Here is a 12533-nt window from a genome sequence, read left to right as displayed (position 1 = left end):
CTACCAGAGGAAGCACAGCGCTGTAGTTAGGAGCACAGACCCTGGAGCCAGACTGCCTAGATTCAAAACTTGGCTCTGCCCCTTCCTAGCTGGGTGACTTTGGGCAAGTTACTGAAACTTTCTGTGCCTCCACTTAGGGAAAATAAAATAACATATAGGATTATTATAAAGGTTAAACTCACATAGAACAGTGCCTGGGTAAGTACTAAGTGTAAAATTATAATTTTTTAATGTAAGTAAATGATTTGCACTAAGGTCCACTCCTTATAAGGAAAACTGACGACACTTAGGAATTCTCATTCCCTGTGGTCTAATTACCAAACCATGCAAACTATTAACACAAAAGAGAAATCTCAAGGGAGAAAGTACGTTGGTGCCCCATGGTTTTACTGGCAAGCCATAGGCTAGGAATTCCTAAACTGCAGGTTCATGGACGGATTCAGGCAACCCATTAATCCCCTGAAAATGCACAAAATTTTGAGACACTAAGATACTTCTATACTATTATTTCTCCTATCTTAAAAAAAATTTTTTCTCTTCTCTTCACTAAATTTCTACTACCTTCAACTATTCTCCCCAAAGGTGCTATATTCACTCTCTCAAATTCTCCTTTCATTCTCTCTTAAACCCACTCCAATAAGGCTCTTGACTCCACTGAAACCAGTCTTGTGAAGATCACTTCTGACCTCCACATTGCAAAATCCAATGATCAATTCTCAGTCCTAATCTGACCTGGTTTAGCAGGGTTTTTTTCCCCAGTTCATCTCCCCCTCTTGCTTGATATATTTTTCGTGCTCAGCTTCCAGGGTGCCATCTACTATCAGCTACAGTCTCTTGGTTTTCCATTTTTGCTGATCTCTTCTCAGAAATTTCTGTTGCCGATTGTTCTCACCTCAGTCTTCTCATTTTCCTTCCTGACACCACCATCCTTCCAGCTGCTCAGTCCCAAAACCTTGCAATCATTCTGGACTCTTCTCTTTCACCACGACCCTACATCAAAATTCATCAGAAAATATTGTTGCTCTACCTTCAAAAGACATCCAGAAGCCAAACACTTCTCACTCCCTCACTGCTACTACCGTGGTCTGAGCCACCATCATTTCTCATATTGATTATTACAATAGCCTCCTACCTGTCTCCTTATTTCCACCCTTTTGCCCCAGTCTGTTGTTAATACAGCAGTCAGAGTGATCCTTTAAAAATACAAATCATATGTCACTCTCTGCTCAAAACCTTCCAAGGCCTTCCCATTTCAATTTATGCCAAGGTCCTTTAATAGGACCCCAGGGGCACCAGAGATCTACTTGCCCCTACTCCCTTACCAGTACATACTACACTTTATCTTAGGAGTCAATACAGATGAATGGTGGTCCCCCAAAGTTAAGTCCAAGTCCTAAACCCCCAGTTCCTGTGAATTTGGTCTGATTTGGAAAAATAGTCTTTGCAGATGTAATCAAGTTAAGGATGTCAAGATGAGATCATCCTGGATTTAGGGTGGGTCCCAAAACTGATGACAGGCAGAGGGAAATGAGAGAGAGAAGAAGTGAAGACAGAAGCAGAGATTGGAGTGATGAGTCTACAAGCCAAGGGATGCTGGCAGCCACCAGAAGCTAGGAAAGAAGCATGGAATGAATACTACCTCAGAGCCTCCAGAAGGAGCCAACTCTGCCAACAACTTGATTTCAGACTTCTGGCCCCCAGAACTATGAGAGAATAAATTTCAGTTGTTTTAAGTCACCCAGTCTGTGGTACTTTGCTACAGCAGCCCCGGAAACTAACACACCACCCTTCCCCTCTATTGTCCCGCTCCAACTGTGCTGTCTTCCTTGCTCCCACCTCTGTGCTGGCTTTTCCTCTCTTCCTGGAATGCTCAAACCCCAGAACTCCAAATGGCTAACTTGAGCACCACCTTTAACCTTTTGCTCAAATACCACCCTATCAGGCCTATCCTGATTCCCCTATTTAAATCCCTGGTGGCGCAGTGGTTAAGAATCCGCCTGCCAATGCAGGGGACACAGGTTCGAGCCCTGGTCCGGGAGGATCCCACATGCCACGGAGCAACTAAGCCTATGAGCCACAACTACTGAAGCTCGCGCGCCTAGAGCCCATGCTCCGCAACAAGAGAAGCCACCGCAATGAGAAGCCCGCACACTGCAGCGGAGAGTAGCCCCCGCTCACCGCAACTAGAGAAAGCCCGTGCGCAGCAACGAGGACCCAACGCAGACAAAAATAAATAAATTTATTTTTAAAAAAAGACCCCAGCCCTTAAAAAAAGCAAACAAAATCCATTAAACACTCAACACCATGACTTAACATCTTGCATCTTGCAAACAGCAGATATCATGAGTTTAAATTCCCTACTCCAAAAACCAAATTTTGTTTTAAAAAAAAAAAAAAGACAATCCACTTCAATTTAGTGGCTTAAGAAGTAACTTCACCCACTTTTCACAGGACCTTCTACACTAAAGGGTGTCCCTGGCCTAAGCTATTGTCTCTCTATAGCTACAGTAATAAAGAGGAGCGGCCATCAGTGTGAAGCATTCACATAAGTAAGTCAATGTAGTTTCACAAACCTCAAGAACACTGTCAAATACTTTTCTCTACCTAGCTAAAATCCTGTGCAGAACAGAGGAGTAGAACCAAAGCAAACCATAACTGTCTAGTATCTATCTTTACTATGGAGTAAACAAATGTTTACTCAAAATACAACATCATTGTTTATAAGGCCTTGAGAAACTGTTGTAGAATGAATGTCATTTACATCTACAGCTTAGCATGAACCATAAAGTGTAACAACAGGGAGCAGTCAAGCACAGCAAACTTGTTAACGGACTCTGATAACGGCAGAAAGGCACCCACTGCATTCCTTATTATTGCTGCAGCGTATTTCACACTTAATCCTAAATGGGTCTACTTGAACACAATCCTACTAATAAGCACCAGAATTCAGTATATAATTTACCCAAGTATATACTCTTCAGACATACTTTTTATATTACATAAAGGACCATTACAGAAGAAAATCTGCACATCTGCTGTTACGGAATTTTTCTTGTTCCATCAGCAAACGGATTAACAATACAATTCCCAGCCCTCACCTTTACTGGGTTTTTTCCCCACTTCACCAGTTTAGCAATTCCAAGACTACAAAATCTACCAAATACCCTGAAGAAAAAGGCATTTTGAACACTACTAACTCATATTCAACAAGAGGTGGTTTGCCTTAACTAGTGGTAATACTTCCATCTCTCAGGACACAGCATCTCACCAAATCCCAAACCTGTCCACTCTCATCACCCGCGGCCCAACCCTACCAAGCCCCGGCCCTGCCTCTCCTGCAGGCCGCCAACAGCCTCCTCCCCAGTCTCCCCGCTTCCACTCTGAAGGGCAACAGTCGTTTTACTCAACAGCCAGAGGGATCTTCTTAAAAGAGAAATCAGATCTTGTCACACCCCTGAACAAAACCTTCTGCTGGTGTCCCATTACACTTAGAGTAAAAGCCAGAGGCCTTACCGTGGTCTACGGGGACCTGTAAGATACACACACACCCCCCACCGCACCTCCTCCCACACCTCCTAAGCTCTCCAGAGCCAGTCCACTGTTCCTTAACCACACCAGCAGGCTCCCACCTCAGGACTTCTGCACCTGGTGTTCCCTCTGCCTGGAATGCTCTATTGCCAATTCTCTGGACAGTTCCTTAACCTGTTCAAGTCCTGCTTAAATGTCACCTCTATAGAGAAGCTCTCCCTGCATACCCTACTTCACAGCATCCCCCATACACCCCATCAGTCTCTCTCCCCTGTCTAAGCAACACAGTTGCTTCATTTTATAATTTGTTTAATTTCAATAAGAATAAAGGTATATTTTCCTTGTTCAAAATGAAATCTGGGACTTCCCTGGTGGCGCAGTGGTTAGGAATCCAACTGCCAATGCAGGGGACATGGGTTCGAGCCCTGGTCTGGGAAGATCCCACATGCCGCGGAGCAACTAAGCCCGTGCGCCACAACTACTGAGCCTGCGCTCTAGAGCCCGCAAGCCACAACTACTGAGCCCGCGTGCCGCAACTACTGAGCTCACGCGCCTAGAGCCCGTGCTCCGCAACAAGAGAAGCCACCGCAATGAGAAGCCCACGCACCGCAACGAAGAGTAGCCCCTGCTCGCCGCAACTAGAGAAAGCCCGCAGCAACGGAGACCCAACGCAGATAAATAAATAAAATAATTTTTTAAAATGAAATCTGAGCAAAAAAATGCAATTTTTATAGACTACTCCCTATGAAGTTAGACACAATATAGAAATAAATACACACACGTCTTTTTAAAAATAATTCTGTGCTTTGTGTATGGTTTTTCTTTATTTTATATTTAGAAGCATTGGAAAGAAGTGCTGTACGTACAAGAAAGTTATGTTAGTAGTACTAGACATAGTAGGAAAAAAGAACAATGGATATAACCTAAATGCCCAATACATATATATATATATATATATATATATATATGAAGAAATACGTACATTAAAAAACATAAGACAACCATAATAAATAATAATAATGAGAAAAGTGTTCAGGAGACATTAAGTTTTTTTTTTTTTTTAATTAATGACAACGAAAAATAAGTCCAACCTTTACACTGCTCAAACATTTGCTAAGCACTTGTCTTGTGCCTGGCCCGCCCTGACACACTAGGACTGGGCCGGAGCTCTGGGCTCCCAGGTGGCAGGGGCTGAGCAGGCACTTATGACCCAGGATGTCCCAGGCAGGACAGGTGCCGCAGGAGAGTGAAGCTGGAGACAGCCCTGACTGAGGAAAGGCTGTCAGATGAAATGATGCCTAAACTGAGACCTGAAGAAGAAACAGGAGGGAGCATTAAAAAAAGGGGGCGGGGAGGGCGGATGAAAGAGGTATGAAGCAGAGTGGGTGTCTGGGGTGAGAGGCAAAAGAACAGATGAACCGGAATCATACATAATCTATAATTTACGCTTTTTTTTAGAAAACTAAAATAACTACTGCATTTGGTGGCAGGATCTTTGGTAAAAAATTTTTATGAGATATGACACTCAATAAAAGCCAACAGTGATTCTTCACCAACCACTTAGACTTCTAAGAGCCTGTTTTGTCCTGTGGCTATTTCTCTTTCCTCCAGTCTACCCTGCCATCTGACCAAATACAAGCAGGGACAGGAAGCAGTTCTAACACGGCACACCAGCACATACACGTCTTTCCCAGGACTGGCCAGGGCACCTCCTATCGCCACATTACAAATCTGGGGCCAAAAGTACTCCATCCTCCACAGTCGCTGGCCACCTTGCTACTTTACTCACCCCCCGCTTCCCGTCAGGTGTCAACAGGAATTCTGTGCTGAGCATTCCAAGCCTCTCTCATTTGGTCCACCTAACTTATCCCACCCCATTCCTCCCCACAGATTTGTTACTCCAACCAGGCTCTCTTTACTTAACCCTGGACACACCATCCTCATTCCTGCCTCAGGCTGACCCTGCTAGGACTGCCCTAACCTGCTCTCCCAGTTCCTAGTCAAATAGCACCCATTCTTCAAGGCCCCCCTCTTAGCTTCTCAATGGATTCTTAGTTAACTTCTTTAACCCACAATAACCTCTAGTTAGCCTGAATGTGAACTATATTTGTTATGCTATACAATAAGTAGTTCCACTTTTTTTTTTTTTATGTACTTTCAACACAGCGCTTCATCCCTAAGAGACATGCACAAAAATATCGATTCTACCATTGTGGAAGCGCAAAGTCGGGAAAAGAACAATCAACCATACACACATTAATTGCCCATCACTAGGGAAAGAGTAAATAAATTGTAGCAAAATTAGTCTCTGGAATGCCATGCTGTAGTTAAAATTAATACATTGGGGAGGGGGTGGTGGGATGAATTGGGAGATTGGGACTGACATATATACACTAATATGCATAAAATAGATAACCAATAAGAACCTGCTGCATAATAAATAAATAAATAAGTAAAATTAATATATTAGATCTCTATGTGTCAGCATGGATTAATCTCAAAACCGTAATTCTGAACCACAACAAAAAAGTAATCTGCAGAAGGAGACATGCAGTGTGACCGCACTTACGTACATTTTTTTTTAAATTAATTAATTTATTTATTTATTTATTTTTGGCTGTGTTGGGTCTTCGTTTCTGTGCGAGGGCTTTCTCCAGTTGCGGCAAGCGGGGGCCACTCTTCATCGCGGTGCGCGGGCCTCTCACTGTCGCGGCCTCTCCTGTTGCGGAGCACAGGCTCCAGACGCGCAGGCTCAGTAGTTGTGGCTCACGGGCTTAGTTGCTCCGTGGCATGTGGGATCTTCCCAGACCAGGGCTCGAACCCGTGTCCCCTGCATTGGCAGGCAGATTCTTAACCACTGCGCCACCAGGGAAGCCCTTGTACATTTTTTGAACATGGAAAAATACTATGTATTCTCTTGGGGTATAGGCACGTATAGGATAACCAGAGAAACATGAGTGGTAATGAGAAATACTGAGATCTGCAGTGTGGCCATCTCTTTGGGGGAGTGGGGGAAAGAGTTGCAATCAGAAAGGGCATCTGAGAGAGATTCGATTATATTTGTCTTATTTATGATGCATGCTGCAGAGTGGACATATGATATCTGCTTTAGCATCTTCTGTATTTTTCATATGTCTGATATATTACATAAGAAAAAAGAGAACATCTAAGAAGCTATAATCATTGCTCTGTGTGTGTGTGTGTGTGCGTGTGCGCGCACGCACACACACACTGATTTTTCAGCATCAGATCGCTTTTTTTTTTTCAGATGACTATAATCATTTTCAGGTCTGCAAAAAGGCTTTGCCCAAAAGCAATGTTCATTTTAAGTGCAATATCTCATCGAGATTTTGGGGGGCACATAAGCAATGGGACGAAGTACTCTTGGTCCACAGGGCAAAAGCTGGACCAGTGAAACCGTTTCCTAATGTATTTGAGTAGTTCCACTTTTGTTCTAGAAAACTCAAAATGTTGCATTTTTGCAAGGCTTGCCTCCTAAACTGTAAGGCCAAAGTTTATATCCCACTTTCATCAGTATTAAACTTGGAAGCACATCCAGTACCTGCTGGCTGGCTGACAGAGCCTGTGTGGAAGGTTCAGCCGGGCAGAATTCAGTGCCAGCTTGTTCTCTGCAACTACAAGTTCAAACACCATGATTAGGATTGAATTTACATGCCCCTCTAGCACAGGAAACAGATTTACTTCTTTATTAATTCATTCATTCACTCACTCATTCATTCCTAATGTAGGCAAACATCGCCATAGTGCAAGTCTCCCCAGCACCTTCCACATTATCTAGCAAATAAGAAATAATAATACAAATAAATAATAAATCTATTTGGTGAATGAATAGATTTAATGCCAGTAAAAGAAATATGGAAGTAATAGGCATGACTAACAGCTTGGAGTTTAATTAATAAAGCCCCAAGGTGATCCTTGTTGTCATTTTTTTTTAATGCAATATATTTATTTTTAAACAATGCTTCATATCCTCCATACAGAGTTATCTTAATTTTTCTAAAAACTAAGTAAGTCATTTTCCAGGAAGAAAAAAGGGTCAGGCTTTACTTATTTAGGGAGGAAGGAGAGAATGAATTGAAAAACTAAGTACTGTGTCCCCCACCACGCCAAGAGGAAAACATGCAATCAGATCAGCACCTAATTCACTCATAGCATGTGTCCACAAAAAAAGTATGCAAGCTCCCAAGGCAGAGAAGATCAAGGGGCAATGCTAAGTCCTTCTGCTATAGGACTCCTCTTTCTTTATTTGAAAATCGTTTTTTCCCCAAAGAAGGGGCTCAGGAAGAATGAACAAAATTATTTTCACATCAGCTCTGAGAGAATGTTCTTAAAAGTAAACAAAACATATAGAAAGGTATTTGGTGTTAATACCGGGTTAGGATGCCCAACCTCTCCCAAGAAGAGATGTACCTTCTACTGCCTGGAAACTGTCAGTGACAAGGAAAACCTCATCCCAGTTACACCAGGCCACACATCCACAATAAACGTAGCTGCCTGAAGCGGGGCTGAAGGACCAATTTGTTGACAAACAAGATGTCTTGTGTTGTAACTCCGTTAAGTGCTACATAAATGTCCAGGGTGTATGTACGCTTCTCACTCTGGGCTGTCGGAGCATGATATTTCTTCTACTACAGTTCCTTTCATACTGTATTTTAGTGATTTTTATTCATATCTGCTCCCTCCTTTTGCTCATGAACTCTGTTGAGAGCAGGGACACGTCTTACTCATCTTTGAGCTCCCACGGCCTAGTACAGCGCCCTGCAAGAGACACTAAAAATTACTGTCGACATGCCCAATGTATCACTCAGATGCTCCCTTACCAAACGCCAACTGCCCAGAGAAAAGGAGACTTAGCTGACAGCAGCCTCCTAGAAAGTACAGCCTTAAATTACAGATCATTTCTATAATAATCATTATGTTTCACTTACTAATCACCTTATCTATCCTTTCGGAAAAACAAGATTGAGCTTTCCTTTTCATGATTAGTAAGGTACGTGGAAAGTATGATCACTCTGAAATCTTTTTTTCAAATTAAACACATCCATGGGAATCATAGGGTAAGAAAAGGGAACACACTGTATTTAAGAAAAAGACATTAGTTACAAACCAATAATTCTCTAAAAATCAAGCAAAACAAAGTATGAAGGGAAAAAACCTTTGTCAGAAACCATTTAAGGATAAGTAAAGTACATCATCACTATAAACTTAGAACAATTCTCTCCCAGAATTTATCACCAACAGAAAAGGTGAAGCTTCACAGAAAAAGATAAATCAGAAGGGCGCCTTCTTCACGTAGTGAAATTCAGGTTATATCTTTTCATAACCCATTAAGTTTATAATTGAAAAAGTACCAAGTTGTACAACTTTTCGACACATCTAAAAACAAACGTCAGGTCAGGAATTCACAGAAACCAGCAGAAACCAGGTAGTCACAACTGGTTTACCTCATCTCTGAAATATACTTTTAACTATGTGTTTGGCTAATTTCATAGCCATCTGTTATTCTTATAGACCTTTCTCTTATAATATCCACTAAAACAGAAAAATTCAAATACTGACCTCTAATTCAACGTAATACAAACAACAGGTCTCCTGTCCAGAATTACATCAAAAGGCCACAGTTCCTTTTTCAGTAACACCATAAGCAGGAGGCTAAAGCCCTCCACAGAGCATCTCTATAAGTGGTCCTGCAGTGACCGTGCCACAGTGCACATACAGTTACCCCTAGACAATTACCTCCTAAAAGAAGACAGACAATTGTCACTGTGTCTAAAGTGAAACCGAAGTTTTCTAAACTAAACAGGTGTAGCAGATGAGCTCAAAACAGGGCCACCTCTTCCCTTCTTGGTGCTTTAGCAACATTCAATTCTCTTTTTTTTTAATTAATTGATTGATTTTTGGCTGCGTTGGGTCTTCGTTGCTTGCTGCATGCGGGCTTTCCCTAGTTGCGGTGAGCGGGGGCTACTCTTTGTTGTGGTGCGTGGGCTTCTCATTGTGGTGGCTTCTCTTGTTGCGGAGCACAGGCTCTAGGCGTGTGGGCTTCACTAGTTGGGGCATGTGGGCTTCAGTAGTTGTGGCTCGCAGGCTCAGAAGTTGTGGCACACGGGCTTAGTTTCTCCGCGGCATGTGGAATCTTCCCAGACCAGGGCTCGAACCCGTGTCCCCTGCACTGGCAGGCGGATTCTTAACCACTGCACCACCAGGGAAGTCCAACATTCAATTCTCTTAACACTCCCCCCAGAGGTTGGATTCTTTTTAGTGATGTCTTACACCCAGTATTTTCTCTCAATTTTAAGAGGGTTTAAAGATGCTGTGAAGGGGCAGGGGAGGGGTACCTCAGAGAAGCAGGGGTCCATTTTTATATTGGGAGCTAAAAGTGAATCATTTCTAAGCAATGTGCAGAGGGGGCTGAGGCCCACCTTGATGACAACAGTATCAAAGGCGTAAATTTCCGAGGGTCACGAATCACTACAGCAAGCGTACCTGCAGAGTGTGCTACTCCGCAAGCGCTTTGCAACCTAAACATTTCCATCCTCTACGGTCCTTCAACAGCCTCAAAGGACGCCTTGGATATCAAAGCCAGCCCCACATCCGCAAGCCTGGCAATCAGCATTCTAGAAAACTGCAAGAAGGCAGGCAAAATCCAAGCAAAATGGACTTTGGGAATGCAAGGAATTTGACGGCACCTGTATTCTTCTCCGGGAGTGATAAAAATATGACCAGTTCCCACAGAATTTGATTTTTAAGGGGAGAAATTACCCCAAATATCCAAACCAAATGAGAAAACAAATTATCTGAACACCTCATGGGAAAAGTAAGCACTTAACCAGACAACTCTCCCCTGACACAGGACCATTTTTTAAAAGTGGGGGGGTGGGGGGGGGAAGACCCATACTAACTGTTTTAATTACAAATTAATCTTTGACTCCCAGAAAGTAAAAAAGCTTCAAAGCTTGCTTCCTGAGTGGTTAGACTGGAATAACCAACTTAAACAGCCTCTTAAATCATTTCAGGGGCCACATGCTAACATCAGCTCTCTCTAGATCTTAACATTAAAAGTTCACAGGCCTGTGATTGAGGTGGCAGGAAAAACTGCTACCTGCTCCTATCCCCTAAGTCAAACAACCTATTGATGCCATCCTCATTATATTTTTCCACCAAAAAATATATTTACAGATCTCTGAAATTTTTAAATTGCTGCGTTTATTTAAAAAGAAGAAAAAAGCAATGCATTATCACTCTCATAAAATGCATTTTTGATGTCTCTTGTCATAAAATGAAAACAAAAATTTTATTTTAGGACAAGACATCTAAGTTCTCTACTACAGCTGAACACTAACTGAGCACTTTGTAGTAACTGCATAAAAACATCTAAAACAAATACACTTGCATGTAGTGTTCGTATAAGAAATACATCAAGAAAACAGTGGATTTCTCCAGAGGTAACATTACAGAGGATAAATACTGCTAGATTAAGTAAGGGTTGTGAGCTGCAATAGCCTAGGCTCCTGAGAAAGAAAACGATAACTAAAGTACTTCAGATTTGTAGAGGTTTTTTTTAAATAAATTTATTTATTTATTTATTTTATTTATTTATTTTATTTATTTATTTTTGACTGTGTTGAGCTTCATCGCTGCGCACGGGTTTTCTCTAGTTGCGGAGAGTGGGGTCTACTCTTCGTTGCAGTGTGTGGGCTCTAGGCGCGCGGCCTTCAGTAGTTGTGGCTTGCGGGCTCAGTAGTTGTGGCTCTTGGGCTCTAGAGCGCAGGCTCAGTAGTCGTGGCGCACGGGCTTAGTTGCTCCACAGCATGTGGAATCTTCCGGGACCAGGGCTCGAACCCGTGTCCCCTGCACTGGCAGGCAGATTCTTAACCACTGCGCCAACACGGAAGCCCCCCAGATTTGTAGAGTTTATTTTTTCAATTTATTTCCACATCAATTTTTTCATTTCAGTTGATGTACTACAGTCCCCATTCGACAGCTGAGGAAGTAGGGCACTTCATCACCCTTCGAACCCACGGTACAAGTGGATTCAGACTCCAGGTCCTCTCACGTTAACTAATCAAGCTTATTTATAATGCTCATTGGTTGTCATGGTTCAGGACATTTTGGTGAAGCAAGAAAGAACATGAATTACACAGCACGTACAGTGTGTTTAAAAGACCCAATTATTCTCTCCTATCAAATCAACATCACATAGCAGCAAAACATTATTTCTAGGGTTATAGACACTGTTTCCCCAAAGGTCACCCAGTTCTCGTATCTCACCTTGACCCAAATGCACACAGCACACAAGAATTTTATTTGGGTATTTTTTTAGGACAGTGCTTCTAAGCCAAGAAACTGCCCTCAAGTATAAATGGAAAATCCATAAATTAAGATAATTCAAGCCACTCAGTGTTCACACTAGTCTCACCCTAAGTAATCATGCCACTGACCCAAGTGTCAGTCAGCGCCATCTTCAATCTCCCTATGAAGAGCTAAAGGAAAAGAAAATCTAATTAAAACCCCAAGAAAAAAATCCACTTTAATCAAAACTACAAGCCAAAGGCCAAGGGACTTTATGGTAGGAAAAACCCTAAAACTTGAAAAAACTGCTAACAAGAAAAGAGATGTCAAGGGAGAAAAAGAGGAGACACTTTAATTTAAAGGACTAAAACCAAACCAGTCAAAAACAACTTTCCAAACAGAAGAAGCATAAAAATATGGAGAAATAATAGAAGATGAGGGGATTAAAATGCAAAAGAATCACAGCTTTAAGGACATTTTACTAAGAAGAATAGGAAACTAAATGTTTAAAGCATTACTTTATAAAAATCAAAGAATAACTGAGTTCTATCAAAATCAATAGAAAATCACTATGAGCCTCCGTCAACATCTTTCCCCAAGTGGAACAACCATATAGATGAGGGTCCCAGATATGCCCAGTAATAAGAGCTACTATTCTGTAATAGTCCTTGGACAGGAGCTACCTGGGACTCTAC

General features: G+C 42.1%; 1 protein-coding gene across 5 annotated transcripts in view; it reads right to left on the bottom strand.

Annotated features, from left to right (window-relative positions):
• The window catches only part of RERE (arginine-glutamic acid dipeptide repeats), a 419070-nt gene that overhangs the window by 391678 nt on the left and 14859 nt on the right, over nucleotides 1-12533 (bottom strand). The window contains exon 1 of one of the 5 annotated variants that reach the window (XM_061185026.1): nucleotides 893-910. The exons of the other annotated variants lie outside the window; for them this stretch is intronic. The gene's annotated coding sequence lies outside the window, so the exon portion shown is untranslated. Of the gene's footprint in view, nucleotides 1-892; nucleotides 911-12533 lie in introns of those variants that run through there. 5 annotated transcript variants of the gene reach the window in all.

Source organism: Eubalaena glacialis, chromosome 3, assembly GCF_028564815.1.
Source record: "Eubalaena glacialis isolate mEubGla1 chromosome 3, mEubGla1.1.hap2.+ XY, whole genome shotgun sequence".
Lineage (NCBI taxonomy): Eukaryota > Metazoa > Chordata > Mammalia > Artiodactyla > Balaenidae > Eubalaena > Eubalaena glacialis.
This window is presented reverse-complemented; position numbering and strand designations above follow the sequence as displayed.